This window comes from Macaca nemestrina, chromosome 11, assembly GCF_043159975.1.
Source record: "Macaca nemestrina isolate mMacNem1 chromosome 11, mMacNem.hap1, whole genome shotgun sequence".
Lineage (NCBI taxonomy): Eukaryota > Metazoa > Chordata > Mammalia > Primates > Cercopithecidae > Macaca > Macaca nemestrina.
This window is the reverse complement of record NC_092135.1, coordinates 45,934,771-45,954,262: the sequence shown is the minus strand read 5'-3', so window position 1 is coordinate 45,954,262 and position 19,492 is coordinate 45,934,771. Positions and strand designations below refer to the sequence as shown.

The 19,492-nt window shown below is 35.0% G+C and overlaps 1 protein-coding gene across 18 annotated transcripts in view; it reads right to left on the bottom strand.

Annotated features, from left to right (window-relative positions):
- LOC105492700 (methyl-CpG binding domain protein 5) overlaps positions 1 to 19,492 on the bottom strand; it is a 512,463-nt gene that overhangs the window by 470,212 nt on the left and 22,759 nt on the right. The window contains exons 2-3 of one of the 18 annotated variants that reach the window (XM_071073815.1): positions 10,002 to 10,088; positions 8,803 to 8,872 (exon numbers count right to left, since the gene is read on the bottom strand). The exons of 16 other annotated variants lie outside the window; for them this stretch is intronic. The gene's annotated coding sequence lies outside the window, so the exon portion shown is untranslated. Of the gene's footprint in view, positions 1 to 8,802; positions 10,089 to 19,492 lie in introns of all 18 variants that reach the window. One more of the 18 variants, XM_071073813.1, reaches the window with a different exon arrangement.

The window sequence follows — 19,492 nt, the reverse complement described above, 5'->3', positions numbered from 1 at the left end:
TAAACAACATAAGGCTCAACATTAAGGGAATGGCTAAGTAAATTATGATGTATACATATAAAGAAATATTACATTTGACAACTTTTAATAACATGAAAATATATTTATGATATGGTAGATTTCCCCTTTTAAATGAGTAAGAAAAACTAGATGCACAATATGTCAATTACATAGGGGGGAAGGGTTGGGACAAGGGTAGAGAAAAGACAAAGAAACATGCCAAACTCTTCTAATTTTAAATATTTCCTAGATTTGCTAAAGTGAGCATGAAGTGGACTTAAAAAGAGAAACACTAAAAGAAAAACAGAAATGGCCACTGAGCGACTGATCATTTGAATGCTATTACCAATTACTTATAATTACAATAATCTTATCTATCATTGAGACTTAACATCATGAACAGGAAAGCAGGGTTATGAAAAAGGGGAAGAACATTTTGTAAAGGAGTAATGATCAAAATAAAATCCTCTTTGATTATAAACTCAGAAAAATAAAAAGTCAGTAATAATTATTTGTATTTGATTTTTAAATACCTTGACAGAATGAAACTGCAAAATCTATTTCAAAAAATGACTCACTCTGGGATTGGGAAAACTTTTTACAATGGAGAAGAAAATGTATGAGAAAGAATATGAAGAATAAAATAAGGGATAAATAGCATCAGCACCAGAATTAGTCCTATCTAACTTTTTAACAATCTTACTGGAAACTTATAAAGCCTCTTTGGTAAGCTAATGAACAGACAGTGAAATGGTCAGGCGATGAGATAAACAGCAGCATTATCTCTAATTCTGTTGTGATAAACAGCAGAAATATCTCTGTGAAGAGTGGCAAAAATCATACATATGATTTGACTAAAGTAAGGCATTTAGGGAGAAATGGCAAAAATATATTTACAGAACAAAATAATCATACCCTATCAGTCACTATAAAAAAAAAAAAAAGGAAACTTGAAAGTAATTGTTTTTTCCATTTCGCTTGTGAAGTCCTGTTTAATTGTATAACAAAATTTTGGGTATTTTTAAGAATACTTAAAAAAGTAAGTATCTTTTAAGTTTTTTTTTTTTTTTTTTTTTTTGAGACAGAGTCTCGCTCTGTCACCCAGGCTGGAGTGCGGTGGCCGGATCTCTGCTCACTGCAAGCTCCGCCTCCCGGGTTTACGCCATTCTCCTGCCTCAGCCTCCCGAGTAGCTGGGACTACAGGCGCTCGCCACCTTGCCCGGCTAGTTTTTTGTATTAGTTTTAGTAGAGACGGGGTTTCACCGTGTTAGCCAGGATGGTCTCGATTTCCTGACCTCGTGATCCGCCCGTCTCGGCCTCCCAAAGTGCTGGGATTACAGGCTTGAGCCACCGCGCCCGGCCCTTTTAAGTTTAAATATGTCACTATATTTTGGAATATGTGAGAGCAGTTCATGTCTCAGTTAGGTCCTGAAATAATCAGTTTACAATGTATACAACCATGAAAGCAGACAAGTACAATTAACCTTCACTACTGTGGTAAGGAAACATATGGTGAAAATTTATCAAGTGTCACAAGAATGAATGATAAAATCTGGTTTTTCTTACAAAACATATAATTAAAAGATACATAAAGTATCCCTCTCCAGTGAGACTTTTCTTTTTTTTTCTTTGAGACAGTGTCTCACTCTGTCACCCAGGCTGGAGTGCAATGGGTGTGTTTAAAGCTCATTGCAGCCTTGACCTCACAGGCCTCCCAAATATCTGGGACTATAGGCCTGCACCACCATGCCTGGCCTTTTTTTTTTTTTTCTTTTTTTTTTTTTTTTTTTTCACTTTTTGTAGAAACAGGGTTTCACCATGTTGCCCACGGTGCTCACAAAGTACACTCAGGACATCCACCTGCTTCGGCCTCCTAAAATGCTGGGATTACAGGCGTAAGCCACCATGCCTGCCTCCAGTGAGACATTTTTAAGGCATGACTCCATGCATTTGAAGCTTCCAAACACCCAAAAGACTCTCACAAGTCACCAATAACCAAGATCCTCCCCGATCCTGTGCTAGAGAAATCCTTAAAGGAACTAGAAGAATTTCCTTTGACATTTCTTTTTTCTTTCTTTCTTTTTTTTGTTTAGACGGAGTCTCGCTCTGTCGCCCAGGCTGGAGTGCAGTGGTGCGATCTTGGCTCCCTGCAAGCTCCGCCTCTCGGGTTCACACCATTCTCCTGCCTCAGCCTCCAGAGTAGCTGGGACTACAGGTGCCCGCCACCACGCCCGGCTAATTTTTTTTTTTTTTTTTTTTTGTATTTTTACTAGAGATGGGGTTTCACCGTGTTAGCCAGGATGGTCTCGATCTGCTGACCTCGTGATCCGCCCGCCTCAGCCTCCCAAAGTGCTGGGATTACAGGCGTAAGCCACCATGCCCCACTTCCTTTGACATTTCTTAATTGAAAAATAATTTTTAAATGTATTTACATTCAGTTTATTAAATAACATTTTAATTATGCTACTATATTTACATGGCTAACTTAACAGTAACTTTCCAGTAAACTAATGCATTGAGGTAAAATTGTTTTACTGTATATAAACTTAACAGTAGAGGTAATAGCAGTAGGACAGGAAAGTTCTTTACAGGCTACCAGTACTAAATTACTAAGTGTGTATATTTCTTGTATATGTAGAAACTAAGTAGAAAACTTTTTTTTTAATTGGCAGAACCAGCTTTCACACATTCAAAAATATTTTCATATTAAAAAAGCCATTGCCAACACTTCAGTTAAATATGTATTTATAAATGATGTTAGACTATATGCAAACTACAGAAATAGATACATGACTTTTATAAAAGCAAATAATATCACAATAAACAATTTGTACAAAGTACTTGTCAGCGTTCTTCATCTAGAAGTCTTTGTTCTGTTGTTGCCTCTAAAATATCAGCAACATCACAAAGGTACATGTGCAAGTAAGTAGATACTGTAAAAAAAACTATATGCAAGCTTTTCATTGATGTACTCACTTATCCATCAAATACACTTCATAAAACACTTTCATTGTGTTCCAATGACAATTTCCAAACTCAGATGTCCAAAAGAAGTTCTGATCAAGCTCATATAAGGCCCCTATGTTCTTCTGGAATGCCATGTTTAATACGCAAAAAAAATGCATTCTGGCAGGAAGTGTTTAAATTAGTAATTCAAGCATACTTTTTGCTTAACAGACATTTTTAAAGCAAATCTTTTAAAGTCCGACAGAATTAAATAATAAAATCTATTTGAGGAAACTTCAAGCACTTTTTCTGTCCTACATAGTCGTTAGCAATAATGGAAAAATAGGAGATAGAGTCAAACTTTATAACACTTTGCTCAATTATTTTTAATGAAGTCATTAAAGAGAAATGACAGTGGAGAATATTAAGTAGTAAACAACTAAGAGCCTCAGAAAACCTCTTTTTTTAAAAAAGCATTTGCAATGCAAATAAATAAAAGCAATCTGGAAAGTCAAAAAAAAAAATTCACCTATTAGGGCATGTTAAGCAACCCATGGTCTAAACTTCCTTCTTAATAAGATCGCAAATACTGAAAAAAGATCAACAGAAGAAAAATTTAAGTATAAAGCGATGAGATAGATTTGAATTCCGGCTCTTCCCATTTACTAGCTAAGGAATATTGAACAATTCAATTTAACATTTCAGTACTGGATTTATTATCTGGAAAAGATGGACATTACCTAATTTGTAGGGTTTCTGTGAGTATCCAAGGAATAGTGCCAAGGGAAAGTATTCATCGAAAGTTTAAATGCTACATAAATGTAATACGTATTATAAGAAGAAAGTAAGGGCAAGGGGAAATACAAAGAAAACAATGCAGACCCAAAATGAGGTAAAGGGTAGGGAGGTGAGAAATTTTGAAAAACACACTATAAAAACAGTATTCATTGTGAAATTTAAAGTATTCAAATGTACAGGGTAAAAAACATCATTCTTGAAATAATGTCTTTTGGAATAAATTATGAATCACATTGGAGATTTTAATATCTGTTCTTTAAAAATCAATAAACTTGAACCAGATTTACACTAGTGCTTATTGCATGTCCCAGAAAGCAAAAGCAAACAAATTATAAAGCAGCAATAAAACAGCAACAACTCAGTCAGTTTTTAGAATCTAACTTTATTGTTTTTAACTAAGAAAAGAATTTTGTGGACATTCTCTGCATGCAGCTGCTAAACTTTAAGATCTCAGGTTCAAGGGAAGAAACCCAAGTAATGAGAGTACTGCACAGTCATTTGGTTAAATTACAAACCCTAAAGCATATTGTTGTGGGGTTTTCTAGCACACTCAATTTAAAATTGGAAAAAATTAATCCTAGTATTGCAGTATGGGTTTCTAAGAATTATAATCGTTCTACTAATTAAGTAACAAGGTCTTCATACAGTCCACATTCCATGACTACAATGCCATTAAATGTACATAGAAATCAGTAATAAAAAAAGATATCCTCACAGGCTTGGGGCAAAAACACTTCTAAAGAACTCAGGAGTCACTGAAAAAAAATCACAATAGAAATTAGAAGACACTTATAAAAAAAATAAAAACCTTATATAACAAAGCCTGTGAAATATAGCTAAAGCAGTACTAAAAGGATAATTAATGGCCATAAGTACTTAAAAGTTTAAAAAGACAAAAGGCTGAAAATTAATGAGAAAGTATATAAATTTAAAAGTTAAAAGTCAGCAGAATATACAATGAATAAAGCAAAATTAAAATGTGGAAGGCAGAAAAGACAGTTACAAAAATAAATGAAATAGTAAATAGCATACAATAGAAAATGTCAGTAATAAAAAAAGTGGTTCCTTTTCAAAAAGATTAATAAAATTGCTAATCTTATTATAGGGTTATTCAAGAACAAGAGAAACATTAATAAAAAATATTAAATATTTAAAATGAAACAACAAATAATGCATACATTAAACATACAAGAGTATATTAAGAACTTTATACCAATGAATGTGAAAACACAGATGACTTAGATGAATTCACAGAAAAATACAATGTATTATCTAAAGAATAAACTGAGACTCTAAATAATCCTTTGACAACTAAAAAAAAAAAAAATTACATCAAAAGTTAAAAATGCTCACACACACACAAAAAGCAACCTTGATAGGTTATAGATGAATTTCACTGTGCATTCAAGAAACACAATTCTAATCTTATACAAAACTTCCAGAGAACAGAAAAAAGGTATAAACTCAACTCATTTTTTAAAAAGGGCAATTACAGGCCAATCTCACTTCCTGAACAGAAATGCAAAATGCCAAAACTAAACATTTTTAAACTAATCCAGAAAGTCTAAAAAATGTAACTTGACAAAGTCTGTTTGGGTTAAATTTAGGAAATCATATAAATATAATTCACTACATTAACAAATTAAAAGAGAAAAAACTATACAGTCATCATCTCAATAAACACATTTAATATAACTCAATATTTGTGTATGATATAAACTTTTATACAAAAATTAGAACTTTCTAAATATAATAAAAGGCATCCACAAGAAAAAAAGAGTAATAATTAAAGGCAACACCTGGAATGTATTCTTTTTATGATTGGCAACATTACAAGAAAATGCTCATTATCAGCACTGTAGATTCTAGCCCACAAAAAGCCAAAAGAAGAAATAAAAGGCATAAGGTTTGGAAAAGAGCAAACAAAAGCATTATTATTTGCTGAGAATGATCATCTCTTTTAAAAATACCCAAGAATCCACAAATAAGTTATCAGATTTAAAAAGAATGTTTAGTAAGCTTTCTAAACAAATACATAAAAGACAAATGTACAAAAGACAACTGCATTTGTTTATATAAGCGAGCGGTAGAAAATGAGTTTTAAAGTACCAAGACTACACATAAGAAAGTTACAAGGAAGATTTCAAAACTTCAAGAGACATTAAAGTAGAGTAAAATATAAGGAGAGGTATTCCATGGTCTTGGACATAAAATTAAATTATAATAATTAGATCAATTCCAATCCAAATCCCCACAAGATTTCTTACAGAACATGCCAAACTGATTATCAAATTTCTAACATGTGACATGTCTTACATGATCAACTACCAAGACCTACCTAAACTTACAGCGATTAAGGAAAGTTTTAGAACTACCTCACCAATGCAACACAATAGTCAGTTCAGAAGCTGACCCACACACTTATGGAAATAAACTATAAGACCAAGGAGCCACTGAAAATCAATGGTAAAGAAAAACCTATTCAATAAATGACCAGGCAGGCGCAGTGGCTCACGACTGTAACGCCAGCACTTTGGGAGGCCGAGGCAGGCGGATCACGAGGTCAGGAGATCAGGACCATCCTGTATAACACGGTGAAACCCCATCTCTACTAAAAATACAAAAAGTTAGCGGGGTGTGGTGGCGGGCGCCTGTAGTCCCAGCTACTCCGGAGGCTGAGGCAGGAGAATCGCCTGAACCCGGGAGGCGGAGGTTGCAGGGAGCCGTGATCGCACCACTGCACTCCTGCACGCCAGCCTGGGCGACAAAGAGAGACTCTGTCTCAAAAATAAAAATAAAAATAAAAATAAAAACCTATTCAATAAGCAATGAAGGGATCGTCAATCAAAGAAGGCAAAAATAATTAGATCCTTATCCCAAACACGGGAGGGAAATTTAATCAAGGTGCAGATGGGTATAAAGACCTAAATGTGAAAGATAAAGCTTTAAAACTTAGACAAACAAGAATTCTAGGAGACTTTCTTAAACACAACACACATACACACACACACACAAAATAAGATAATTTCTTCTAAGTTGAAATTAACTATTTCTATTTATCAAAGACACCACAAATCACAAATTTGGAGAAGACATTTGCAACACACTTACGAAGCAGATCCGTATCAGAACATAAAAAGAATCCCTAATCATCTAAAGTAGAATCATGAATGCATCATATACATATAAAAATATATTTATCTCACTAGCAATTGGGGAAATGTAAACTAAAATTATAAGATGCCATTTCACATCCATCACATGGCAAAATTTAAATCTAAAATGAGGGACATAAAAGCCAGGGATGGAGAAACAGCAAAACAATGGAAACTCTCATACTCTAATGGTGGGAATAATAATATTGACACAATAATTTTGGAAAACATAGTGAATTTATCCTGTAAAGTTTTACATAAGCACACACTGTGATCTTCCAGTTCCACCTAAACATACCCAAGGGTAGTGTTTCTCAAAGTATCCATTGTGAGCAAACTCTTGTTTTTCTTTCTTTCTAATCTTTTGCTAATTAATACTTGTGTAAAAATAGAGTGAAAATGAACTACTAAATTCTAGAATACTACATTTCTAAAATGACTGCAAAAGTGATCATGTGCTTGCATGTTGCAGCAACATGAAGTTGCCGTAAAATTTTCTAAAAAGTCTCAATATTTGTACCTATTTTGTCGCAGACCAGTGACAGCTTACAGATCACCACTGTGATCCATGGGACACATTTTAGAAAGTATTGTGCTAGAGCAGTGTTATCCAAAGAGCTTACTGTGATAAAAGAAATGTTCTATATCTACGTTGTCCGCTATGTCCACTGTCATATGTGGGCTATTAAGCACAAATAAAAGAGATGAATAACTAACTTTTAAAATTTCATTTAAATCAAATAAAATTTAAATATAAGTAGTGATGTATGGCTAGTGGCTACTGTTGCAGATAGTGCAGCCTCAGAGTAATTCTTGAACATATGCACCAAGAGAATTTATACATAATCAAAGAAGTTCATTGGATTACGCTGGGCACAGTGGCTCATGTCTGTAATTCCAGCACTTTGGGAGGCCAAGGCAGGAGGATCGCCTTGAGCTTAGGAGTTTGAGAAGCCTGGGCAACACAGGGAGGCCTTGTCTCTACAAAAACTAAAAATAAGCCAGGTGTAGTGGTGCCCACCTGTAGTCCCAGCTACTCAGCAGGCTGAGGTGGGAAAATCACTTGAGCCCAGGAGGCCGAGGCTACAGTGAGCTGTGATTGTGCCACTGCATTCTGGCCGGGATGACAAAGCAAAACCCTGTCATAGAAAAAAAAAAAGAAAGAAAAGAAAAGAAAGATAAAAAGATACAAAAAAAAAAGAAAGCGAAAAGAAAAAAACTTCATTGGATCAGTATTCCTAACAGCAAATAAATAAATAAATTTGAAATAACTCAAATGCCCATCACTAGTAGGATGGATAAATAGATTATAATGCATTTAAATAAAATGCTTCAAATCATTGAACATGAGCAAACTATAGCTACACATACCAATATATGTGTGAATCTCAAATAATAATACTGGGTGAAATAAGCCAGAGAATGCATACAGTGTAAGTCCCTTTATATAAATTTTATAAACAGGCCAAACTAAATATACTGTTAAAGATAAATAGACAATATAACTATTTTTTTAAAAAGCAAGAGATGATTAAACACAAAATTCACATTAGTAGTTACCTCTGGGAGGAGTCAAGCAGATAGGATAAGACAGCAACACAGGATAATAAAATGTTTATAGTCTCACTATTACGGTTATTACAGGTTCATAGATATTTATTTTATTATCAAACTTCAAAATTTACCATGTTGTGTATTTTATTTTGTATTAAATATTAGGCAATAAAATTTTTAATGTAATGCTAAAGTATTTTATAAAAACAGTGGTACTGAGACACAATTGTTATGAAAGAAAAGTGCATCATATAATGAAAAACGGGTCAATTCAATAAGAAGATATAACAGTTATCAACATATGTGCACCTAACAATAGAGCCCCAAAATACATAAAGGAAAAACTCACAGAATTGCAGGAGTTCAACAATAACAGCTGGCATCTTCAACACTCCCCTTTCGATAATGAACATACAAATCTAATAGAAGATAAGCAAGGAAATAGAAGGCTTGAACAACCCTATAAACTAATAGACATCTATAGGAGACCCCACCCCAAATAGCAGAATACACTTTTTTTTTTTTTTTTTTTTGAGATGAACTCTTGATCTGTCACCCAAGTTGGAGTGCAGTAGTTCGATACTGGCTCACTGCAACCTCTGCCTCCTGGACTTGTGACAGAATATGCATTCTTCTAAAGTAAATACACAGCATTTTCCAGGATAAGTCACATGTTTATGATATAGAAAACAAACACCAATATATTCTTTTAAAGTTTGAAACCAAACAAGTGGGTTTATCAGACTACATGGAATGAAATGAGAATTTAATAGAAGAAAACTTGGAAAATTCATGAATATGTGGAAATTCAACAACATACTCCTAAATAATCAATAGGTCAAAGAACAAATCAGAAGGAAAGTTAGATATACTTTGAGATAAATTAAGATGAAAATATAACATATGAAAACTTACAGTATGCAGAAAAAGCGGTGCTAAGAGGGAAATTTATAGCTGTAAATGCCTACAATAAAAAAGATCTGGGCTGTGCATGGTGGCTCAAGCCTGTAACACAAGCACTTTGGGAGGCCAAGGCAGGTGGATCACCTGAGGTCGAGAGTTCGAGACCAGCCTGACCAACATGGAGAAACCCCGTCTCTACTGAAAATACAAAATTAGCCGGGTATGGTGGCACATGCCTGTAATCCCAGCTACTCGGGAGGCTGAGGCAGGGTAATCACTTGAATCTGGGAGGCAGAGGTTGTGGTGAGCCGAGATTGCGCCATTGCACTCCAGCCTGGGCAACAAGAGTGAGATTCCGTCTCAAAAAAATAAAAATAAAAAAAAATAAAAAATAAAAATCTCAATAACAGTCTTATACCATAAGAAAAAGAAGGTGCAAACTAAACCCAAAGAAGGAAGAAAATAAAGATTACAACAGAGATAACAAAACTGAGGCTAGAACAAAAGAGAAAACTAAACCCACAAAAGCAAAAGTTTGTTCATTAAAATAATCAACAAAATTTACAAACCTTTAGCTAGACTACCCAAGAAAAAAAAAGACAGAAGGCTAAAATTAGGAATGATAACAAGAATGTCACTACTGACCTTACAGAAATAAAAAGCTCAGGACTAGATGGCTTCACTGGCGAATTCTACCATCCAAGGAAAATTAATGTCAATCCTTATCAAGCTCTTTAAAAAAACAGAAGAGGAAAGAATACTCCTTAACTCATACTATAAGACCAGCATATCTTGACACAAAAGCCAAAGAAATCCCAAGAAAACTATATAGATCAATAGCTCTTATAAATTCAAGAATACTCAACAAAACACTATAAAATTTAATCTAGAAGAATTATTATATCATAATTAAATGATATTAAACCATATGATCATCTCAACAAATGTAGAAAAAGCATATGACAAAATATAACATCCTTTCATAACACACACACACACACACACTCGCACACTCAACAAACAGAATAGAAGGAAATTTCCTCAGCCTGACAGAACATCTGTGAAAACCTCAAAACTAACATAATGGTAAGACAGTAAAAGCTTTCCCCTAAGTAATCAGGAACAAAAAAAGGATGTCTGTTCACACCTCTTCTATTCAATGTGTTACTAAGCATTCCAGCCAGGAAAACTGGGTGAAAAAAAAAAGAAAAACAGAAATGAAAAGGCATCCAGATTAGAAGTAAAACTATTTCTATTTGCAGATGACATAATCTTATGCATAAAAAAACCCGGAAGAATCCACTAAAATATTGTAGAGCTAATAAGTTCTGCAAAGGTACAGAATACAAACTGAATATGCAAAAAGAGCAGTTATATTTCTAAAAACTAGCAATGAACAAACCAAAAATAAAATTAAGAAAACAATTTTGTTTACAATAGCATTAAATGGAATAAAATACTTAATACATTTAGTCAAGAAGTGTGAGACGTGTCCAGTGAAAACTACAAAACCCTGTTTAAAAAATTAAAGGAAATGTACAGAAATGAAAAGACATACTGTGTTCATGGATTGGAAGAGTTACTACTGTTAAGATGGCAATAATTCCCAAACTGATCCACAGACTCAATACAATCTCTTATTAAAATTTCAACAGTCTATTTTTCATTTTCAGAAAAGGACAAGCTAATCTTAATATTCATATGAAAATATAAGGAACCCCGAATAGCTAAAACAACCTTAGAAAAATCAAGAAACAAACAAAAAAAAACTATAGTTAGGAAACACACTCCTTGATTTCAAAACTTAGTACACAAAGCTACAGTAATCAAAACACTGTAGTATTGATATAAGGAGAGACGTACAGACCAACAGGATATTACTGAAAGCCTGAAATACACCCATATGTCTTTGATTAATAGATTTTTAACAGGAGTGCTAAGGCAATTCAATGGGGGAAATAGTCTCTTCAAGATATAATGTAAATTTTCATAACCTTGGATTAGGCAATAATTTATTAAATTAACACCAAAAGTTAAAGTAACAAGAGAAAAAAATAAATGAGACAAAATTTTTGTGAATCAAATGACATTATAAACAGAGTGAAAAGACAGCACACAGAATGGGAGAAAATATTGCAATCATATATGATAAGGGTCTAGTATCCAAAACGTATAAAGAACTCTTACAATTCAATAATAAAAAGATAATGAAAAGGCAAACACCAAAAAGTGGAAAAGGATTTGAATAAACATTTCTCTAAAGAAGGTATGCAAATGGCTAATAAGCATACGAAAATATTTGGAACATCATTAGCCATCAGTAAAAGCAAATCAAAACCAAATGAGATAAAATTTCAACCTCACTTGATGGCTATAACAAAAAAGACACAACAAGTGTTGGTAAGGATGTTGAGAAACTGGAACCCTTGTATGATAATGAAAATGGTGCAGCTACTTTAAAAAAGTTTGGTAGTTCCTTGGATTTTAAATATAGAGTCACCATGAGACCCAGCAATTGCATTCCTAGGAATGTGTTAAAATATATGTTAACACAAAAACTTATACACAAATGTTTACAGCAGCATTATGCATAACCAAAAAGTGAAAGCAACCCAGATGTCCATCATCAAATACTGATGAACGGATAAACAAAATGTGGTACATCCTCATATGAAAAATTACTTAGCCATAAAGGAGACTGAAATACTGATGCACACTAGCATATGAATGAAACCTTATTCTAAGTGAAAGAAGCCAGACACAAAAGACCACATATTATATAACTCCATTTATATTAAATGTCCAGAATAAGCAAATCTATATAGTTAGAAAGTAGACTAAGAGTTGCCAGATGATATGGGAAGGAGGGAGGTACTTGGAAGTTACTGCTAACAGGTATAGGGTTTCTTTTCAGGGAGATAGAAATATTCTGGAATTAGGGGCCGGGCGCGGTGGCTCAAGCCTGTAATCCCAGCACTTTGGGAGGCCGAGACGGGCGGATCACGAGGTCAGGAGATCGAGACCATCCTGGCTAACACAATGAAACCCCGTCTCCACTAAAAATACAAAAAAAAAAAATTAGCCGGGCGTGGTGGCGGCGCCTGTAGTCCCAGCTACTCGGGAGGCTGAGGCAGGAGAATGGCGGGAACCCGGGAGGCGGAGCTTGCAGTGAGCCGAGATCGCGGCACTGCACTCCAGCCTGGGCGACAGAGCGAGACTGCGCCGAAAGAAAGGAAAGAAAAGGAAAGAAAAGGAAAGAAAAGGAAAGAAAAGGAAAGAAAAGGAAAGAAAAGGAAGGAAGGAAGGAAGGAAGGAAGGAAGGAAGGAAGGAAGGAAGGAAGGAAGGAAGGAAGGAAGGAAGGAAGGAAAGAAGGAAAGGAAGGAAGGAAAGATTGATTCTGGAATTAGATTTGGTGATGGCTCCACAAAAATGTGAATATGCTGAAAACCAAGGAATTGCATGCTCTGAAATGATTTAAATTGTGAATTTCATGCTATGTGGACTTTACCTCAATAAAAAATGAAATCCACCCCTCTCCCCCACAGAAAGCAAGTACTACAGTACTAGGTATACAGTAATTACTCAACAAATTTCAGTTATTTTTCCTCTTTGCTTTCTTGTTCAAAAGATATTGCCATAGTCCTAACTAGCTGGAAATACAGCTGGAGTGCAAAACCACAACATAACAATTATTCTATGGCTAGCTCCCACTCACAGATTTCCATAAATTTCTAGTGCTATCCAAATTCCTCCCTTGGGTCAAAGCAAAGTGAGAGATGGATGATACACGAAATCCACTTGCCACAAGATTTCTAGCTTTTAAAGAGCTAAGGTGCTGTCCAATTTCTGGGTACAACCACTGGGCAGCTGAGAACCAGTGAATACACAGGTTAATGCCACTGTCTAGTCAGGCCACAGTCCAGTCAATCCATCACATATGTTACCAGAAACTCCCAGCAACCACAGGAAAATGCTTCTTTTTTTTTTTTTTTTTTTACCATTTCCCACGATGTGGTCAATACTACTCTTGCTGGCACCACTTCTCAGACACCAACATCACTAATGAAATCCTATTTCTTTGCTCTTCCTGCCTCACCCTTTGAGCATGGCAATGCTTTCTGGGACTACACAGGAATTCGTGTCAGAAGAGTGGACTAGACTATTCCAACATCCCAGGATGAGACAGGGCAATTTTTCACAGAGAGGCCTATCTCATATGCACCCTAGGAAATTTATTCACTTCTCTTTTCTCAAGGGAGCAAAGTAGTAACTTCAGGCCATCTGGGGGACTTTTCAATCACAGAGTTCCCCCTGAGTACCTTCAGTTTCAGTCTCTTTTCTCTTTTAGTGGTTTTTTTTTTTTTTTTATCATCTGTCTTTTACTGAACAAATCATGTTACCTTGACCCTCCTTTTGAATATGTTCTTCCTGACTCCCGGAAAGCCTTACTCTTCTCTACTCTCCAACTCCAAACCAGCAAACTGCTCTTCATTCTTCATGTCAGTCCTCCCTGAAGAACACTTTCCTAACGTACCAAAATAGATTTGGTAGCTTCTTTTCTCAGTTCTTATTTTCTCACAAAACTCTCCACTAAAGCATTTGCCAGGCTGTATTATTCTTCTTGATTTTCAACATAGGTATGTGCATATCCTCACTAAACTATAAATTCTTCGAGGGCAGATGTTGTGTTTTACTCATCTTTGTAATTCTAGCACCTAATAAGTAGTAAGCATTTTAAAAATCATTTCTTAAATAAATGAGTGGGAAACCAAAAAAGGCCTATCAGGAGGCTTAATACATGTTAACATTTCTTGAGTCCTACTCAGATGGACCAGGCATTTTGTCAACAACTTTGTATGCATTATCCCTCTGAATCTTCCAAAAAACCATGAGGAGGTAGTTAATAACCTTTTTTTGAACAGGTAAAATGATGTTTTAGAGACTGAATATTTCAGGATCTGAACTTAAATTAATCATCACCAAAGTTTATACACCTATCCACATCAGACTTCAAAGAACAATGAATAAATTGATGTAAGAGGATTGTTTCAAGACAGCATATTTGAGTTGGGAATTATCTCTAGTATCTTACTAGAGGTTTCTTTGCGAGGCTTTCTAAAATAAACAACCCTATGTATGAGATCTCACAAACAATGGTTTCTCTAGTTTTGCTGCTTTTGTAACTCGTGTCTCTTTGTACATGCTGTTCCCTTAGTCTAGGAAGCCCTTACCATCTTATGCAATTGTAGAATTCTAACTCATAACTTAAAATTTAGCTAAAGTATCACTTTGAACTTAGGGCCATTCTGCCAAAGGAGGTATTCTCATCGTAAGTAGTTGCTTGCTGTTCATTACAATTACTTCATTAAATGCACACTCTAGATGACCTTATACATTTATTTACATGTCTGTCTCCCCAGTCACTCTAAATTTCTTCAAAGGCAGAGTTCCTTTCTTATTCATCTCTGTACCCCTAGTGCCTGTGTTGTACAAACACAAACATTTATCAAGGCACATGGTAAAAATATTAGTTAACAATTTCTACATCTCCCAATTTGGCCTTCTGGTAGATTCAGGTTTTATCTGCTTAATTCTGGCCAAGCAGGATGTAAAAAGCATCTAGAATTGCCATTGCCCATGATCCTTTTTAAAACTTCTTCTGTCTCCACACAAAACGTACTCCATTTCTTTTCGTTGCAGAGCCCTTACTTCAATTCACGTTTGTATGACCCTTAGTAAAGGTCATGGTCTTAGTTATGGCTTGAGCTAGATTTGAAGGTGCAAAAGAAAACAAAGCAAGAACTTCATAATCTTGGTGATTAACACTAAAAGTAAAAAGACAACCATCTTATATGATCATAAAAGTTAAATAAGTGCATCATTAACTAAGAAGGGGAAAATTGTCTGAGGATGGCCACGAGGATTTGATAAGAAGTGACACCTGATTTGGGATTTGCAGTAAAACTATGTTGGGGTAGAGGGTGGATAAGGCAAGAGGCACTGTACAAAAGACAGCATGTGAACAAAGCCAGGGAGACCTGAAGGAGCACAACATAATCTTGAAGAGGAAGTGGACTGGTTAGCTTCAATGAAAGACATCATAAGGGGAAAAGTAATGGGAGATGAGGCTGGAGGTCTAAGTTGACATAAGATATAAAGATGAAGGGCTTATACATCAGACTGAAAATAGGATTTTATATAAACCAAGAAAAAGGAATGACCCACAGGGTTTTTAATCAGGGTAGTGACATAACCAGGTTTATGTTTGGTAACAACTCAGCAAAAGACAGAATATGGCCCAGAGGACAGAAAAGTCAGAGGCAGATTAATTAGCTACGGAGACTACTTATTGCCATTCTCTAGTCAAGGAATGAACTAAAGTAGCAGCAATATGCATAACACAAAGATAGAACTGAGTGGACTTAGGAATTAGGAAGGAAAATAATTCTATATGATTTGGTGATAGGCTGACTATGGAGGTAAAGAAGGGGTGGAAGAGGACTATGATATTTCTAACTTGGGGAATTGGGGTAGACAGGGACGGCACCATCCAAGAAAGTAAATATAGGCAAAAGAGATTTGTGGGAGATGTTAATGAGTAATTATATAAATACTGAGTTTGAAGGACCTCAGGACTGCTAACCACTCAGTCTACAACTTAATCATATGTTGAATTATTTTAACGTGTTTAAGTAGATTTCTCAACCAATCACAAAATCTTTGAAAATCTTGTATTTTATTTCTTTCATAACATCACTAGTATATAAAAAGCCTTCATTAAGGTTGGGTGCAATGGCTCACGCCTGTAATCCCAGCACTTTGGGAGGCTGAGGTGGGCGGATCACAAGGTCAGGAGATCGAGACCATCCCGGCCAACATGGTGAAACCCTGACTCTACTAAAAATACAAAAATTAGTTGGGTATGGTGGCACACGCCTGTAGTCCCAGCTATTGGAGAGGCTGAGGCAGGAGAATCGCTTGAACCTGAGAGGCAGAGGTTGCAGTGAGCCACGATTGTACCACTGCGCTCCAGCCTGGTGACACAGCGAGACTCTGTCTAAAAAAAAAAAAAAAAAAAAAAGGCCCTTCATTAAGACAATACTAACAACAAACCCTTGGTAAACTGTTTGACTTGTGTGAACCATGATTGTGTACATAAATTAGGAAACAATTTTATTATCCATTCTAGGATTAAGAGGGGAAGTTTTCAAAATTTCTAGGTTGGTATATACAACAAATTCTAATATACTTAACAGCATAAAGACAATGAAGAAAAAAGAGAAATGACATTTCCTCTTTACATTTACTAGTAGGTAACAGTCTATCTGCCTTTTATCTTGGAGCAATTAGTCTCCAGTACACTTGAGAAAGTGACCTAATCCAAGTTGTTTTTTATTTACCAGTCATAAGCACTACGGGGTCAGATATTAGTTCTGCCTCATTCTGTATAACCTCAAGTAAGTTACTAAACTGAACCTTTAATTTAAATCTACAGAAAAGCATAAAAAGACCTATCTCACAGATAAGGATTAAATGCCATACATACAAGCATCTATATCTATGTCTGGCATATGATAAGCAACCAAATTAGTATCTTTCTTTCTTTCATGTGTTCTTCATAAGAGAGGAGACAAATCTATGTATATTTAAAAGTTTCTAATATGAACACTTTAGAAGTTATATTTTAAAGTAATGTTCAAATTTAGTAAAGCATAGTGGTTAATAAGTACCAAAATTAAATGTCATTTAAAATTTACTAGTTGTGTAACCTTGGTTGAGTTCACCAAAATATGCTTTCTCATCTGTAAAATGGGAATAAAAACTGTACTGAATTTGAAGGTGACTGTGTGGATATAAATGACATAATGCATGCACAGTATGTATTTACTATGTACCAGTTAGTATGCTTATCAGAAATAAGCTGCTATTATAACCATTATACTCCATTTTGTCAAACAGGAAAATATAATACACCTCTTATTACAAAGACATAATGATGTATTTGTGTGCATGTGTGCATGTGTGTGCCACTGAGGAATACATGAGGACAAAGTCAAGGGGAACCAAGAAATTGAATTCAACAGTCACCAAATAATATACCATAAATAGCAGTATCATCTTATAGTAAAACATAAATGATTTTTTACTGAGGAATAAGAGGCAGCAGGAAAATCACCAACTAAATTTTAGTCTTTGTAGAGTAACTACTGAAACTATTTTTACATAAATTTGGATGACCACAGGAGACATGAAAAATTTTTATAAGGTGTTTTCATGTAGTTTCCCAAAATAAGGACTTTAGGAATAACAGATTTTACATAATATTTACTGAACTAATTTTAATGTGCTTTTAAGAAAGAAAGACACAGATAAACATTAATAGGTACTTTTATTATACAAATGAATAATAGTAACAATAGCATATATTTTTCCCACACAGGAAAGGTATTTCTGACCTACCCACTAATCATCTTATATTGATTTATTTCCTCTTAGCAACAAGTATCCTTCACTGAGTCATCTACATTATTTTACCTGGTCTCCCATGACTCCCAACAACGCATCTGATGAGAAAGTTGACTAAAATATACGGCATAATCCTTGTCTAGGAATTTTTTTCTTCTGTGTTTAATAAAGTCACAGGAATACTAGACTTATAACCTGGTTCTCAGTGTCATGGTATAAAGATGTTTCTGCTTAATACTAAATAGTTCAGCCCCATGGGTATACTCACTCATTAATCCAGATCCAATAATTGGAAATGAAATAATGGCATGTCCCTACTAGTCTAAAGTTCAATTCTAAATTTATCTGTGAAGTAAACCAGCAAAAATAAATTAAGACCATAACAAGATTTGCAAGGAAATGTTTGGTCAAATTTTGCATATTATTTTCAAGCAGTTTTTAAATTATCTTAAAAGCATTAATTTACATAACACTACTTAATATGTGCATTACAAATAAGCTTTATTCAGATATACAGATTACTCTTCTTGGAGACAGTTCATATCACTATGTACATCTGAAGTTAAACTGCATATATTTTTAATTTAATTCTGTAAGTCATGCTTCCCCAAAATTTACACTGGATCCGACCTCAATTATTCTGAGTTAGCAGTATTTTCAAGTAGCTATAATTGAAAATCACAGTCTGACGTATTAAACACTTAAATAACTGCAGATACATTTTTATAGCAAATAAATATTTTACAAAAGACTGGAAATAAGTGAAATTTACTTATTTTGCATATCATATGTACTGACAGACCCAGGATCTAAAATATGTATTTCTAATGACTTATTTCCTTCAATTAAAATGATCAACCCAGCACAAATATCTTTCTTTACAATCCTGATTTTAGAGACAGGTAAGAAATTGGTAGGCAACATATGGTGAGTATGGTGAGTATCACTGAGCAGAGAATAAGAAAACCTGCTTCTAGGCCAAAGGCAGAACTGGTATAATCCATAAAGCTCTAGAGCAGTGATTCTCAAACTTCAGTGATGAGCAGGGAACCATCAGGGAATGCTTGTTAAAATCTAGATTCCTGAGCCCAAGTAACTAGAAAGTCTATTATTTTATTTATTTATCTATTTATTTATTTATTTATTTATTTAAGACGGGGTCTCACTCTGTCGCCCATACTGGAGTGCAGCGGTGCAATCTTGGCTCACTGCAACCTCCACCTCCTGGGTTCAAGTGATTCTCCTGCCTCAGCCTCAGGAGTAGCTGGGATTACAGGTGCCCCACACCATGCCTGGCTAATTTTTTTTTTTTTTTTTTTTGTATTTTTAGTAGAGACAGGGTTTCACTGTGTTAGCCAGGATGGTCTCGATCTCCTGACCTCATTAACCACCCGCCTTGGGCTCCCAAAGTGCTGGGATTACAGGTGTGAGCCACAGCACCAGGCCTAGAAATTCTAATACAATAAGATTAGGGTGGAGTCCAATAGTCTACATTTTAATATGCAACTCAGGGGATTCTGATACAGGTGGTCTAGGGGCTCATTCGTTTTCAGAGCACTCACAAACTCCCAGAAATACATAAACAAGTCCATAAAAAATTTTTCATACAAGACATCCTACCCCCCAAATCTAATGATTTCATCAGATTTTCAAAGGGAGCTAAGACCTA